General features: G+C 38.7%; 1 protein-coding gene across 8 annotated transcripts in view; it reads right to left on the bottom strand.

Moving 5' to 3' along the window:
• The window catches only part of LOC124140510 (frizzled-5-like), a 120,047-nt gene that overhangs the window by 45,484 nt on the left and 56,532 nt on the right, over positions 1–18,031 (bottom strand). For 6 of the 8 annotated variants that reach the window (XM_046508117.2, XM_046508122.2, XM_046508118.2 and 3 more), the window contains one exon: positions 7,824–7,885. The gene's annotated coding sequence lies outside the window, so the exon portion shown is untranslated. Of the gene's footprint in view, positions 1–2,062; positions 2,082–7,823; positions 7,886–17,697; positions 17,834–18,031 lie in introns of those variants that run through there. The other 2 variants (XM_046508119.2, XM_046508124.2) reach the window with 2 other exon arrangements.

The following is an 18,031-nucleotide window of genomic DNA, read 5'->3' as shown; positions in this document are numbered from 1 at the left end:
AATGTGGAACGAGGCTCAGGTCGCCCATTGTAAACAACTGATGTCCATGAAGTGTGGAACGAGGCTCAGGTCGCTCATTGTCAACAACTGATCGCAATAAAAATGTGGAACGAGGCTCAGGTCGCCCATTGTCAACAACTGATCCCAATAAAAATGTGGAACGAGGCTCAGGTCGCCCATTGTAAACAACTGGTGTCCATGAAGTGTGGAACGAGGCTCAGGTCGCTCATTGTCAACAACTGATCCCAATAAAAATGTGGAACGAGGCTCAGGTCGCTCATTGTAAACAACTGATGTCCATGAAGTGTGGAACGAGGCTCAGGTCGTTCATTGTCAACAACTGATCCCAATAAAAATGTGGAACGAGGCTCAGGTCGCTCATTGTCAACAACTGATGTCCATGAAGTGTGGAACGAGGCTTAGGTCGCTCATTGTCAACAACTGATCCCAATAAAAATGTGGAAAGAGGCTCAGGTCGCCCATTGTAAACAACTGATGTCCATGAAGTATGAAACGAGGCTCAGGTCGCCATTGGTAACCAACTGATGTCCATGAAGTATGGAACGAGGCTCGGGTCACACATTGTAACCATCTTTTAAAAATGTTGCAGCCTACGTTCTGGCACAGTGATGACGTAGCAGGGAACTCTGGGTAGAAAAATGACGATGGATCCATGTTTATTTAACCATGATACTCATTCAAAGACACATATCAGTATTGTTAACATGCGTGAATTTCAAAGGTGATAACATTCATGAGAACATGTAGCAGACACTGATTTATGATGTATGAGTTGTGAATTTCCATTCCCATTCGTAGTCGTATTAATTCACTGCAATTAGTAAACCTATGCATCGTACCGTTTCATAGTGATAGTGAGTGAGTATGCTTTTACGCCGCTTTTAGCAATATTCCAGCAATAACACGGCGGGGGACACCAGAAATGAGCTTCACACATTGTACCCATGTCGGGAATCGAACCCGGGTCTTCGGCGGGACGAGCGAACGCTTTAACCACTAGGCTACCCGACTGCCCTCTCATAATGATAAGATGAAATCAGTCTATGGAACTCTCTGCCGGGCAACTGTCATTCTTTTGCTGGCGTTAAGTTTAAAATCATATGAGAATGTACCCTTGGTCTTGTCGTCTGGTTGGTTTATTAATACACCAACAAATATCCTGTCTGTATTATTAGTAGAAATAGATATTTGGTGTCTGGTACTTTTATTAGAATTGATATGAAATGTGAACGAAATCAAATTACATAGCTTAATATATACAAAATCGTAAATAACCATGAACGACGTCCATTCCACCCACATTACCAATATATAGACAGTAGACCATTTACGTTATTGAAAGTACGTACGCCTAAACTAAGAAACCGGGGTGCCGTTGTACAAGACAACCTTAGCGATACGACTGTCGTAATTCTATGTTAAGGTATGGGAATTACGATCACTTAGCGCTAAGATCGCTCTATACTACGGCACCGGGCCCATTTCACAAAGCGTCATCAGCACTAGTATGAACTTAACTCTAACGAAGCGCTGCGGTGCCTTTGCAAAACGGGACCCAGAGAATAACTTTACCATGTACATGTAGTAAAACGAAGTCCGTGGTAAGGACAGGCCCAGTGACACCTTAACTGAAGTTCTAACGTATGAGTGAATGAGTTGGGTTAGACGCTGCTTTGAAAGATATTTCAGCTTTTATCGTAATATCATGGGAAAGGTCGAAGTGAATTCGAAAATTGTCATAGCCACTTGCCACGCTGGTAAAACCCATTGGTAGGGTGCTCATGACAAATGTTCATTATCGGGGCAAATTTGAGATTCGAACCCATAGCAATCGGATCCTGAGTGGCTAAGGGGCGCAACTCTAATCAATGAGTTGCAGTGCAGGTGGACAACGAGCTCTGATCCACAAGATTTGACATCAAAATTTAAAACCGATTCTTCAAACACAAATAAACCTGAAAGAAATACGATCATATAAATTAATTAACAAGTATTAAATTATCATATAAAATCAAGACACGTTTCAGTTGGCTCGTCTTACCTTGCGATGAGCACCAAGCGAGTGTCCAACTGGCGCGCGTGCCGTCTATATCCCCAAATGCCTCGGTAATGCAATTACCGGAATCTGTATTACAACATAGTGTTTATAAACATATATCAAACTAACCACTCTACAGTCACATACTCATGACCCACACGTCTTAATTGTAAGCAACCGAAATTCCAGTCGACCAATCACAAGCCGCGACGGATGGCAATGCTGGCCGCTGATTGGTCAGCAGCTTGTTTGAAGTCTGGTGTGGTCGAAAACCTGTTCTAAACGTCGACGACTGACAGCGAAGACGTAGTGTGGACCATTGACAACACCGTCGACATTTGACCTTTCCTAATTGCAATTTATACAACAGGTCGCCTCTGTTCAGACCCTGCTTATTACAGCGCACGTCACTAAGTACATGTTATGGGCCTTTTTTAACTCAATAACAAGCCCCGACAATGATATATTTTTTTCTCCGGAGACATTTCAAAGGAAGAAGGCTGGTTTGTTTTTAAATTATCTGCGATGAACATGGCAGTTTTGTTGCACAGACAGTTACATCGTTAACCTATACAGAGTACTCGGTCCGGATGCTGTCCTTGCACGTGTGATTCGCGCTCTTCAAAACCCAGTTTTCCTGCAAACTCAGTGTTTATCAGATATATTAATCTAGCAGTTAATGAGTACCCTTATTGCAAGGAGTGAGTGAGCGAGTTGGGTTTAACGCCGCTTCAACAGTAATCCGGTTATTAGCTTGATGTGGGAGGAAAGCCCGATATAATGCAAGTCTAAGTGACCCGTGAAGATGCGGGGTAGAATAGGTCTTCAGCATCCCATGCTTGCTGTAAGAGGCGACTAACGGGATCGGGTGGTCAGGCTCTGACTTGGTTCATGCATGCCATCGTATCCCATTTGCGCAGATCGATGCTCATGATGTCAGTCACTGGATTGTATGGTCCAGACTCGTTTATTTACAGAAGGCTGTCATATAGCTGGAATATTGCTGAGAGCGGCGTTAAACAACAAACAAACAAACAATGCAGGTCTTAGACGTTTACCACGAAGTCTTTGGTGAAACGCACGAGCACAACCCTAGAAACAATCGGGACGAACCAGGATGGCTTCGTATCCACGATCATAGTTTTGTGGGGTGCCCAAGCCAAGGGACGCAACTACACCTATAAAGGAACTATTTAATATGAAGGCATCCTGATAAAGTGAACACAGACGGATTGATGGCCAGGAATCAGGGTTAGTGTGATAGAGAGTGAGCATAGTTGTACGCCGCTTTTAGCAATATTCTAGTTATCTCACGGCGGGGACACCGGAAATGGGTTTCACACATTGTATCCAGTAGGGGATCGAACCCGGGTCTTCGGCGTGGCGAGCGAACGCTTTAACCACCAGGCTACCCCGCCACCAATCAACTTTAGTAAGTTTACATAACAAAATAAATGATCCTAAAGTTGGAATGAAAATTTCGTTTCGATGTTAATATTGAATGTAAATGTAGGTAAAAATAGATGATACTTTAATTAATTCTTAATTACTTTAATTAATTCTTAATGGCGGACCATACTCCATAGACTGGTAATGTGTGTCTAGATTCTGTACCAAGTGTCATTTGTGGCACTGTCTGTGTGACTGGGGCTACTATTACCTGGTGCCTTCATCTCCATCAGATACTTTGTAGCACCAGACAAACCAATGCTCATGTTGACGTTTTGAATTAACCGTACTAGCGCTTAGCGCTGATCTTGTCCCCATTCAACCAAATTCCGAAAAAAATAATATATATATGGACTTTCTTCTTAGTCATGTTCAACCCTCCACGCAGTTATTACTAATTTACTCAAAACAAGAAAGAATCAATGCGATTATTGTGATAACAGCGGGATTTTTTAAAATCTCGAAATGAAACGCGCGTCTCCGTTGACGAATGATTGCATGTTGAAATAATAGGATTGTTTCCAAATCTGACAATTAAAATAAACACGAAGAAGAATTTAATCATCCATTTCACTCAGCCATAACTCTAAAAAGTAATTTACTCAGAAAATCATCAGGTTCCGAAATGTATTATTTTTCAAAAACCAGTGAATTACACTCGTATTTAAATCAATTCTAAACCAAATTTATCCATCCAAGCAGTTATATTAATTATCTCAATAAAGTACCCGTCAGTCTATGACAAATGGTAATCGTTGCGGCAAATGCCGGACCAGCTAATTACCCTTGCTGGGCCATTTGTTTACAGCGAGGGTAGAAGCTTGTCTCATTGCGTGAGGCCATCATTTGTCATTAGTTTACGTCACCTCTGAGTTTAGACCTGAATTGCCAACAGGTGGCGCCTCTGGTCACTGCTTGCACGAGCTAATCGACGTCACGATAGCACGTGCCACGAGATTCAGAGTGACCACTGGCTAATTGTCCAGTCGGGATGGTCTGACAAGGCCGGGGTGGCGTCTGGTTGAGCTTGATTACACTTGTCACCGTGTATTAGCAAGACAGGTACGCTCGTGACAGGTGCTTCAGCTTGATGTACATGTAATCTATGACCTTCCTACATGGGGTCACCGCTCGTAGCAGGGCTGGGTCGGTGCTTAATGGGATCACGCATCTGTACCTGTGGTTACCTTATCCCTTCATCCCTTCATGGTTTCATATCAATTTTCTATATTGTCACTACTGGGGGCGAAGGATCGTGGGATCGCAGTAGGATTTACAACGCACTTTTACATTTCCGATTGACAATAAATCAAAATAATATGTTTTTAATTACATACCAACCTCTTCCTACGTCACCTCTAAATACAATACTTTACTTCGTGTCTTATTACAGAATTCGCCCCGATTATGTTTCAGGTTTTGTCAGCACAATGCTCGAATAGGTTTCACCAAAGCGGTAAACTTGGAGACATGCATTCCTTCGTTCTTTACTTCCTCCCACATTAAGCTAACACACCGTGATATAACAGCGGTGACAAAAAAGCTGTTGTGATCTGGTAAAAATATTGCATTTTATTTCATTTTTACTGCTTCAATAATACACGATGTTTTGTGCATACGACAAATAGTCATTTCATATTTGATAAATTGATACAAGAATATCATATATCATACAAGCATCCTTATGACATAAATAGAAAAGTTGATACCTTCATTGGAGACACAAGAACTATATGTACATCCGTTATTGTGAAAAAGAGTAATGTAAATCGACAATAAAATGAAAAAAAGAGACGGAAATTAAATTAATGAATTTCAAAATAGATTTTCAACAGGAAGGATATGCCTATAGATAAATGATTTATAACTTTCCAATAGTTCGTTTATAATCAGAGTGGCGAATTAATTGACAGACAGAAGTTCATACATGGCAAAATTAAAACGGATCAGTTTGTCAAAACCACTGCCGCCGTTAGCGGAAGACGCGAGTAAACAAGAGAGGGATGTTGTTCGCTCTTTGGCATTGACAAGTTATGAGGCAATCTATCACAGAACCCATACCAAATTTGCTATAACCTGCTTCACAAGTAACACGTGGATAATGTCAGGAATCCACGCCAGATGCCGCCACTTGCGTCTGTCAAAACTGACATCGCCATGTTTGACGCGAAATCGCGCCATAACCAGCATGGCGCAACTTCCGGCCAATTAGCGGGTCAGAGCGGCGTGACAGTGGAGAACTGGCCTCATCCCCAATCCTCGTCTATCATACAAACGCTTGCAGTAAATCTGCCTAGTTTTATGAAGACGTCATCTCCGAGGAGTTGAAAGTCGGTAGGGGACGGACGGGTCCAATTATGAGACCCCCTTGGTGTGATTTACGGCAATCATAGCCTAATTTGGTTCCGTCTCCCGTCGTATGCCACAGACTTTGAGTCTTGAGGACAGCACAATTAGCTCTGTAACCCAACTCGATTTCGCTCCAAGTTTCGGTATAAAATACTAATGCGAAAATTATCTTCGTTAGATCTTCCATGGTAACTTCACTCTTGGAAGAGATGTAGGCTGACTAAGGCCGGATTTACCATGGGTTTTATATACATGTTTACTGCGACTTGCTGCATGAAGGGTAAAGCCCTCTAGCCGAAGACCTAAAGTACAATCACTTGAAGCTGTCCAACACGTCCAATCCAGCGTTCCACTGTGTCATGCTGTGCTCAAATGGCATTTCGGGATAATCCCAACGTATTTTTCCAACTCAACTCAAAAAATCAGCTATTCGTAGACACTTAAAAATCCCCGGGAACGTATCCATTACATAATCATGAACACGAAGAGTTCAGAGGAACGCGTTTAGCTCTTATTAGTGTTATTCCCTTTCTGTTTTCGACCAAATACGGATCCTCTGTGTAGACAAGCTGTTTGTGTAACATGCGCGTACTTTTGTCAAACAACTGCTCACTGCACTTGGGAGACATTAACGTGACTTTTCAAATAGACAGGACTTGGCAAAGAGTCGACCATATGTTTCGCCCAGTTGTTGCACCTGAAAAGGGTTCTCCTGTACGACATGATCGTTATTTTTCGGTTCAGTTCTAACACAGTAAGGTCCTTACAAACAGAAACCATATGTGCATGATCAATTGTTCGGTGACCCATGTGCAGGGATTAGTCCAAGTCCAAACGGTCTGCCGGAATCATCTTGATGTTTGGACTCTTTGAAGGATTGTTTGAGAGCTTGCTGGGCTGCGTTATTATTATATCCAAACGCGTCTGACCTGACTTACCTCTAAGGTTACCCATGCAGTGACACAAGGTACATGTTCCAAAAACGCCCACACATTCCGTGGAGGATGAGGAACACTTCCTGCTCTCATGCCCACTATATACAGACCTTAGGAGTAATCTCATCCCACTGATAGAAATAGGCGACCCTTCCCAGACCGATAAAACCAACCTCTTAAAACACTTTATGAACCCACCAAAAGAATGGTCAAGTCTTGTTGCCCGGACTATATACCACATGTTCAATATCCTAATATACATAAATGTTTATATGATGTAAATGAAATAACATGTAATGCCTCTATGCATAATGTACATCATATACATATACCTTTCATATCTATAATTATATACATGTTCATATGTAGATAGTCTGTACCCTGCCCTACGAGGGTGTTCAGTACAATAAAAATTCTTGATTCTTGATTCATATTCCTGAGTGAGTGAGTGAACTAGATATAACACAACTTTCAGTTAGTTCACAGTGTGCCAGCTAACTGTAAGAGGTTGTGATGCAGGTCGTGAACGTGTCACTTTGTTAAGCACGACCAAGGATCATAACCAGGTGTCATAAGGGTTTTGATACTGGCATCAGTGGATACTGGCATGACCAAGGGGAGCAACTATTCCCGAAACTGTTGCATCAGTGGTAAAATAGTAATACGAGGACAAAGGATTAGAATACAACTGGTTTTGCATCCACTCTCTAAAATCTCGATGTTGACCAGTAAAATGTGATTGGCAGGTTCTTAAACATTCATCAGAGTTCACCATCGGAGGCGCGGGAAAGAGAACGAGGAAGGTGTGTTTAGCGTTACCGTAAACACACTTACGTAGGTGTCGTAAACAAATCTCTGAACACTGAGCTTGGCGGTGAAACATTTCTTTATCGAAATTGTACATAACATACAGGCCACAGAAAAAGGCTTAACATGTAATGTCTGACCCGCTGGGACAAATTCCGTCAACCAAAACATCCATGTCGTTTTCCTTGATGAGCATCCAAGTAAACAAGATGTCTAAGTCTTACCTAATGTGTTCCTGGTTTTGAATCCACCGTAAGCGAGCTGTCATTCAGGTTCTTGAGCGTATCTGGAAATAGAAGCGACACATTAGCATCCTGCGTAGCCAACCGTTATAGAGGCCCTGAGCCTCGTTTCAAAACGTTATCACAGCGTTACTAACGCTACTCCCGTAGACTTTCAGCAGTCCTGACACTGAGATCACTTTGTAAAACGGGACCTGCTTTGGCAAACTATTTGTGTTTTGGCACATTTCAATAGTAAAGCCAAACTTTCGACACAAGCGATATATTTTTTCATGTATATCAAGAAATATTTACAATATATTACATACATTTCTTAGCAGTGTCTTAATTAGCTCTAAAATCACGCATTATTTTGGAGTTACTAATTACTAAAGTACGTATTTGTGTACATTCTGCTGTTATTATTACCACCACCACCACCATCATCATCATCATCATCATCATCATCATTGTCCCTATCCTAATTTGATCAGGGGAACAACCGACTTAGCACTCTGCTTCATATATGTTGTGGTAATCAATTCTAGAGCAGGTGAGTTATCAGGTTAGCAGGTCGATATCATGAGCACAGATTCACGTCAATGGTGTGCGATGACGCGTCATCAGGCAGGCCACACATTGTGACCATCCGATCCTTATTTCAATCGGTTCTTTCGACAGAAATTGGGTGACCTTTTGGCTTTTCAACCAGATTCCCAACGGGGGAGAAACGACTAACAACAACCTCTTCCTTAAGTGCACAAGTTGAGAAACCGGTACTCCCGTAACGGCAAGTTGGGTTAATCCTATACGTATTCAGCAGGGGACATGCAGCCTTGATGGACCATTAATAAAACTAACGCCAAAAACACTTCCCCACGGGGCATTGACCACAACAGGGCCAGCAGGATTCGAGACCTATGTCGGTATATTATTTCTACTTTCAAGACCTGTTTCCAAGCTAGCAAACGGTTTTTCTCACAATGTTTTGAAATCTGACGATTAGCTTTTCGCATCCCCAAAGGTCTGTCTTGGCGTCAGTTTCGCTGCGCTCTTTTTGTCCGATGGGGCTCCCGATAAGGGTGGTGCAATATGTTCGAAGCAAGCTCCTCAATTACCCCAGGATTCAGCCATGATTAGTCTTAAAACCGTGATCAGAACGCTTAATCAATAGAGTCTTGACGTCATGACTGTTTAGATGCTGATGTTACGTTTAGAATTGGGTGGGTTTTTTAACTGTGATGAAAATAAAAGCGACAAAAATATTTCCATAATCGTAAGAAATCTCAACTAAAAGCAGAGTCCAAAAAACATCAAATGAAAAGGAAGCACGCCCTTTGCCCCTCGTTTTTTGACAGCAGATTCTGTTTTTTGTACGGAGTTTACATAAATGAAAGCTCGGCGTGATTCATACCTACCTACATGCTTCAAATTGCTTTTAGCCCTCTTTTTAGAAGCCATTAGTTTTTGATGAGACATAAACAGTCAATATGGAAGCTTTTTTATTGCTTACAGCGTTTCGAGAGAAAGACCCACAAAAAACGCAGCGTGAGAGTTTTGCGGATATCAAGACATTTGAATGCGTAGCTTAATTATTAAATTCATAATATGTCCTCCTGCACACTTCATCAAAATAATGATACATTTCGAAAATATTCCCTGGTTCAGGATGTGTTTTGTAGGCAACACTGAAACAGAAAATACGAAACACTTATATCTTTTACTTTTCGATTCGGATGTACCCTTTGTTAAAAGAATGTGAACAACAAGAGCACTTGAAAGTCAGAAAAAGATAACAGTAACCAAAGTTGCAAAAATACAATGGATCGTATTTTTCGTAGATCCGGTTCGAACTTATACACACAGAGCATTAAGTAACATTGAATAATAAAGAAAGTCAAAGGTCATGAAGAGTGACGCCCCTTTGTATAACAAAACCCCAGCACATTGTGTGGCACGAGTTGTCAAATATCCTGTGGTGGCCCAGCTGGTTAAAGGTATTTCCGACCGGGATCTTCTGTTCTTACCTAAATATTTTCCTGAACAGATGTTAGAAAAGAATGAGAAGCGTAAAAGTGTAACAGTTTAAACCTTTCGACTGAGATTAGCAGATTTTGATTGCCAAAGTTTGAAAATGCAAGTAGACCTATGATATACGTTCATAATCTTTTTATTTCGAACGTTTTGAAGATATATCTAATAACATTATCCATCTTATAATTCACTTGTTTGCTTTTGTTTTAGTAAGTTACAATAAGATAAGATTAAAATTTAGATCTAGATATGAGTGATTGAGTGAGTGAGTGAGTAAGTATGGTTTTATGCCGCTTTTAGCAATATTCCAACAATATCATGGTGGGGGACACCAGAAATGGGCTTAACACATTGTACCCATGTAGGGAATCGAACCCAGGTCTTCGGCATGACGAGTGAACGCTTTAACAACAAGATTACCCGACCGCCCTAGATCTAGATATGAACAGATATGTCTTGGTGTATAAAGACAAATAAAATATTATTGTAGGCCCTATTAATGATATGGTAAAGGTTGATACGCTATATGTTGTCATTTTGAATTCTTTTGATGAAATAAAAGTAAATAACTAACATTGGCATGTTTCTTAAATGTCAATACAAATTGATTTTATGGATGATATTTGAAGGCCTTTTTGAATTGATTGAATGCTCAATTTATATGAAACTTCAAACAACAAAAGTCCTATTTATAGAATGGTGCAGGAAAAAAAAGCATTTTCAAAATAATAGAAATATTTCATCAGCTTAAGAATTACTATTTTCTATAAGAATAATGGAATCAGTTTTATACTTACTAAATATATATATATATAGTGAGTCACTATATATTTGTTAAAACATTCATGTAAATGTCAAGTGACATTATCCATCTTATAATTCACTTGTTTGCTTTTGTTTTAGTAAGTTACAATAAGATAAGATTAAAATTTAGATCTAGATATGAGTGATTGAGTGAGTGAGTGAGTAAGTATGGTTTTATGCCGCTTTTAGCAATATTCCAACAATATCATGGTGGGGGACACCAGAAATGGGCTTAACACATTGTACCCATGTAGGGAATCGAACCCAGGTCTTCGGCATGACGAGTGAACGCTTTAACAACAAGATTACCCGACCGCCCTAGATCTAGATATGAACAGATATGTCTTGGTGTATAAAGACAAATAAAATATTATTGTAGGCCCTATTAATGATATGGTAAAGGTTGATACGCTATATGTTGTCATTTTGAATTCTTTTGATGAAATAAAAGTAAATAACTAACATTGGCATGTTTCTTAAATGTCAATACAAATTGATTTTATGGATGATATTTGAAGGCCTTTTTGAATTGATTGAATGCTCAATTTATATGAAACTTCAAACAACAAAAGTCCTATTTATAGAATGGTGCAGGAAAAAAAAGCATTTTCAAAATAATAGAAATATTTCATCAGCTTAAGAATTACTATTTTCTATAAGAATAATGGAATCAGTTTTATACTTACTAAATATATATATATATAGTGAGTCACTATATATTTGTTAAAACATTCATGTAAATGTCAAGTGACAAAAATGAATCTTCATCAACTATGGATATAAATAATACATAGATGTAATGTACATATTTCATCACTTCTTGAGTTGAAGTTTGAAATCAGCTCTCTAGCAGGCAATGCAATACATTTTCAAATATGATCATTTGTCAATTTCATAATTTGGATAAGGACACAAGAATGGACCGCCCACATCACACATTATGTTGAAACTGGATGCAGAAAAAGAATATACTCCATCCCGAGAGACGCAGAATAATATTCAATGTACCTACAGCGCATCAAGAGCAGTTATGTTTGTTGTCATATCATCCCTCAATCATGACCACTGTCCACATGATCACTGATTCATTCCAGGCTCTAAAGTAATTCTCAAAACTTATAAACCTTCTGGCTGTTTGTGTAACCCGATATGGAGATTTTGAAATTGTGGAAACACCTCGTAGGAGGTATTACAACGATTGTAACACCTCGCAGTAGGGCTTACAATCATTGTAAACCCTTGATAGAACAAAAACTAGGAAGAGCCTACGAGATGCACGTGCAGATTTCGTGCCATTGCGAGACGCACGTGCAGATTTCGCACCGTTGCGAAACACGTGCTGAGGTCACCGGTTTCATTGAACCGAGTTCATGACTGCAGGCGATATTTCATCTCCGATACAGGTTATACATTTGAGAGATTTTATTACGGTTATTTAATTAAGAACGTTGTCTATGCGATGAGTCGGTTTATAAGTTGGACAAACCATGTCTCCACGAGATTACTAGAGATTGTAATCCATACTTGCCGTAAAAGGCGACTATGCTTGCTGTAAAAGGCGACTAACGGGATCGGGTGGTCAGGCTCGCTGACTTGGTTGATACATGTCATCGCTCCCAATTGCGTGGATCGATGTTCATGCTGTCAATCACTGGATTGTCTGGTCCAGACTCGATTATTTACAGACGGCCATCATATAGCTGGAATATTGCTGAGTGCAGCGTTAAACAAAAAACCCAAAAACAAACAACTCGAGATTGTAAACCCTCACATTCGGGAACGTCCCTCATGTGAGGGTTTACAATCTCTAGTAATCCCTCGAAGACATGGTTTCTCCTACACATACAGTACACTACAGCGTATCATCACTGTACAGGCGCCTCATTTACCTGCAAGGACCCTTAAAATTAAATATTGGAGGTCCCCTGGACCCCCACTGTTGTAAGACAAGGTAAAACCCTGATGCCCCTATGAGGAATCAATCCTGGGTCTTTGGCAGGACAAGTGAACACTTTAACCACTTGACTACCCAAATATACTTTAAGAAAACTGGGATAAAAGAGTGATTAATCAGACAGCTGTGTATCATCACTATCCTCTGTTGACTGACGAGGAACTGTACACATGACGAAATATTTGATTGTCAAATATTTAACGTAGAAAGCCCATGTATAGTAAACTAGGTTATCAAATATTGAAATTGGTGTATCAAGGTCGCCTGTAATGTACATTAACAGGGTGTCACCAGACACAAAGGATTCATTCATTTCACTTACAATTTGAGAATGGAGAATACTATTCATTGCGAGTCATGTAGGATTCAAAGAAGTGAGGCTTTTTGAATCATTAAGTTTATCAAAATTGTAGATTTCCTTTTACATGTAAGTGACAATTTCTATTCTACATATAACAGATATTTTGTATTCTGGTGAGAAATATACCGTACTTTCTTGAGTATAGTGCGCACCCCTCTCACACATTTTCTTGGAATCTACCAGTGATTCGGTCAAGACACACCCAGTGATATAACTTTACAGGATTTTAATGCAAGGATCGGCAAAACATTTCAAAGTTCAACGTGTCAGAGGTTTATTTTCTTAAATCTAACGTAAAAATTACAAGTCATATTAGGCTTAAGGCTTTTATGCCTTAATAAATGACTAATTGAATAATTAATAGTTATGACTACATCAGTAAAGTCCTTGGAAAGTGAAGCGTACTGCAGGTCTTTCGTCAATAACCCTCCTGTTCATGCCAGGGAGCCCTTGTATGCATTACTGAAGCCCCCACTCTCAACAGTGGATAGACCCAGCTTAATCCCTAAAGTTATTTTGTTATTTAGACAAATGGAAAGCTACCGTAAAGAATAATCAACTTCTGTGTGTAATTCTGTCAGGTAAGTTGATCCAAAGTTTAAATTCTTAGCCCCGAGTAGTGACAGCTATTTTTTAATGAATAGCAAATTTTGGATCTAAAATTAATATTCTTTGGTCATTGATTTTTGATTTACTATTTCAATCTCGGGACTGATTTTAATCTTTAATATTCAATATGAGGGACTCGACTTTTGTTCTTTATTTTGAACATTGAAGTTCCAAATTGAGTTGTTAGCATTTCCTTACCTCTTACAAAAGTAAAATTATGAACTGGTCTAAATGACATTTCAAAGTAAAACATAACAGGTCATCCTTGCTATAAGAAGAAAATTAGGGATGCAGTTTCAAATTTTGGATTTTTTAAGTCTGTTGTTTTCATGTAGATTTTGAAAGTCTAGTAATTAATTTGTAATATGACTGTGACAAATGAAACATATGCCTTAGAAGATTTAAGATTATCAGTAATAGCACTTCTGTTAAAGAAATCCTGAAAATAAACACAAGCCCACAGCCTATCTCTAAACATATGTAACATCACGTAGCCATTTTCCATCAGGGTGCTTGTGTTTCGATCTATTTATAGTTCACCAAAAAATGATAGAGCCTTTTTATTTGAAAGCCATAACTCATTTTTTCCAGTGTTTATTTTTTCTGCAAGTTGTCTGTTAAGATGTATACAAAACCCATGTGTTAACCTCAAGTTGATCATGCAGGCCCATTTCGCAACCCTTTTATAGTCATCACAACGGAAGCTAGTGATTTATTGGAAGTTTTGCTGGCTCCGTGCTCATGGAGTAATACACAAGCTTTAAACAGTGACCAAGGATCGTAAACTTGTCTCACATGGCCAATAAAGCACTTGCAGTCATTGAATAAACCATTAATTGATGATCCGTTACAAATAAAGCTTGAAGTATTTGTGTTTAGGTTTTAACAGAACATAAAATGTTCCGCAGGTTTGCCGAGCGCTCATCCATATCCAACTCAATTCAGAACATGTGTTACTGCGGGTTTGAATTTTTTTTACCTTTTTTTAATTTGATATTGTGAAAGAAGGAAACAGTTTTAGGATTTTCCTGATTTAGCTGATGATTAAATGTACGAGGATCACTTGTGTATGATTATCTGATTTACTGTTTGAAGACTGATGTGATTATTCTGAAAATTGATACAGGATTAGGACCCAAAATGTCAATTTCAAGTGTGCCATGAGGCACTCAAAGAGATGTTTAGATGTGCCCTTTGGAACTTAAGTGTATCCGATATGTGATGTGGATGTAAAAACCTTTTAGCGCTTGTAGGCAGCTTGGATTGTATACTCCCCAGGGAGTTGAGAATGATACTGGAATGCAAACAGATCTACAAATAAAACTGCCTTTGAGCAGATGCTAGTACTTGGATATCTGTGGTATAAATATGTATAATAACATTACTTTTGATCTTACTGAATATTTCACCATTGCCAAATACCGTATTCGACGTAATAAGCGCCCAGGGCACTCTCAAAATTATAACTAGGGGGCTCTCATTAGAATATAATTTTAGTGGAAAAAATCATAAATTTCTGGGTTCATGTACCTGAAATGATACAAAAGAAAAGTCTGTGCTTATTATACACGACAGATATATTTTTCCAGAATTTAACTGCCCGTTATTAAGGGTGCATATTACAAATGTGTGCGTATAATACATGAATAAATAAGTCTTGTGTACATTGATCAATGGGAAGGGGTACCAATTGGGATTGTTCACTTGCCAATATGTAGCAAATATCACTGTGGGTGCTTATTAGAGCAGGGTGCTTATTACGTCGAATACGGTAATAAAGAAATAAGTTTGTTCCCTTCTGTTAAAATGAAATTCATCCTTACCATTTGGGGAATTTTGTGACATACTGTCCATTAAGCATATTTAAACGTTCATTAATGTGCTTGTCGAGATTATTTGTATGAAACTACATTTTTCACTGACTTCATAAAAGAATCAGTTTCGATAAGAAATATGATTTCTAAATGTGATCTTCATGCACCGGAAACCTATTTTAATTATGCATTAATGTCTGAATTATGTCTTTGGTGTGTTAATACAAGGAATTCCAAAGCATGTTAACTTCATTTGTCGGAGTATGTTGGAATTACTCCATTTAGTGTGATAATAACATACCGTATACGGTATGCAATGTACGGTATACAATATATTGTATATATATATCTTAAATCTACACTGTTTAGAGAGAGAGAAGAGAGAGAGAGAGGGAGGCTTATATATATATATATATATATCTTAAATCTACACTGTTTTTTATATATATATATATACACCTTAAATCTACACTGTTATAGAGAGAGAGTAATATATAGTTACCATATTCAACGTAATAAGCGCCCTGCTCTAATAAGCGCCCACGGCGATATTTGTTAATATATTGGCTAGTGAACAATCTCAATTAGCACCCCTTTCAATTGATTAATGTACACAAGACTTATTTATTTGTGTATAATACACACTCGTATGTTATATGCACCCTTAATTATGGGAAATTAAATTCTGGAAAAATATATCTGTCGTATTTAAACATTTCAGGCTGTCAGCATAAACCACGAAATTTACGATCTTTCAACTCAAAATAATATTCTAGTAAGAGCCCCCTATTTCTAATTTTGAGAGCGCCCTTGGCGCTTATTAAGTCGAATATCGGTCGGCATATATACTTGTAGTTATATATGTTTATATATAGTTATATTCATAATATAAACATAGTTATATATATGATACATACTGTTATAGGCAGAAATGAAATGCGGGCCCAATCGGTGATCAGGCCAAACTTCACAAATATTATGTTATAAAAATGGTTACAGCTTTAGAGCATGAATTGATACCTCTGCCAACATATCATGTATCATATCTGCTGTAAGTTTTGAGTGCATTGATATATCAGGAATCATGGCATCCCGCATGCTTGATGTGTCAAAATATGGCAGTACTTGATCTAAATGGATATTGTTTTTATACAATACCAACATGTTTGTTTGTTTGTTTGTTTGTTTGTCTAACGCCGCACTCAGCAATATTCCAGCTATATGACGGCGGTCTGTAAATAATCAAGTCTGGACCAGACAATCCAGTGATTGATATCATGAGCATCAATACCAACATGTAATGCCTTCAGACATAGTTTGTTTATATGATACCTGGGTAGGTTAAGGGACAAATATATGGGTATTAATACTGTGAGCAATTGTCAGCATCACGTTGATATCGGTTCTTCTGTTTACGTGGGTCAGCTATCAGAACACAACGCTGAAGCTGCTTGTGTTGCACTCTCCCCAGGAAGCTGAGAATGTAATTTGAATGCACATTGATCAATAGACCAGGTTAACAATGTTGCACACTGTGAGTGAGCATGCCTCTGTGTTATGACCTAATACATTGTGATAATTTGCGGTTTTGCTTGTCAACTATGTCCAGTAACAAAACGTGGAATAGATATTTGGATATGTAGCAAAACACACTGAAATAGAATGCTTGTCTCATGTATTTGAAACGTGAAGATGTCGTCCTTGACATATTCGATAACATCTCATATATAGATATATCATGGCATGTGACATGTCAAAAGTGAACGTAACACTGATAAGAATATGTTCTGATTCAAAATGGCAGCATCAGTGTAAGAAACTGAGCAGGGTTGGAGGGAGATGGTAAGAGAATTAATTAGGAAGGAGAGATGAGAAAGAGAGGTGAGAAAAAAGATGGAGAGAGGGCTGGAGAGGAAGCAGACGGCAAGAGAAAGATGGCGAGAGAAAGAACGAAATGTAGAAAGAAAGAGGGAGAAAGAATCTTTATGGAGCGAGAAATGATTGTTGTCAGAGTTACCTTATACATGTTATATACATGCATCAAGTTCACATTTATAGCCTATCATATTTTCAACACTCTACTCCATAAATACATATTTGAAACTTCCTCATTCAACTGTGCTTTCACCACTTTTGCCTCCTACACCCAATGAAACTCAATGAAACACTGATTACTCTCTGGCAATGATGTTTCATATCATCTTCAAGATGTTCATGAAATCCATGAAATCAAGCGAAACATGCATTTCAGCCACCACCGAACCATCCAGTAAATGAATCTGATATGTATCGTATACAAACCTTGATTCAACTCCTTGATATCCATAACATACAACGATAATCCACAAGAAATCACAAGCTTATCCAAGTATCACATTCGCTAATCCTTAGGCTTCACCATGATAAATTCATCTTTGACGAACAGCCATTGTAGAGCCCACATCAAGAGTAAATAACCCTCAAATACAAGGGCCTCCATCCAACGCTAGCTCCAGAACTCACAGCCTAAATAGTCCTCCATTCAGACATAACCCATATAGTATAATAGTGGTTTTCCTGAAGTATTTTGCTCCCTCTTCACAAGCATAAATAGCCCCATGCCTCTATTAGACTATTTGAGGTGTTTCTTTTCTGC

This window comes from Haliotis rufescens, unplaced genomic scaffold (genome assembly GCF_023055435.1).
Source record: "Haliotis rufescens isolate VD_foot unplaced genomic scaffold, xgHalRufe1.0.p SCAF_4, whole genome shotgun sequence".
NCBI lineage: Eukaryota > Metazoa > Mollusca > Gastropoda > Lepetellida > Haliotidae > Haliotis > Haliotis rufescens.
The sequence above is the reverse complement of the archived record's forward strand: the minus strand, read 5'-3'. Positions and strand labels throughout refer to the sequence as shown.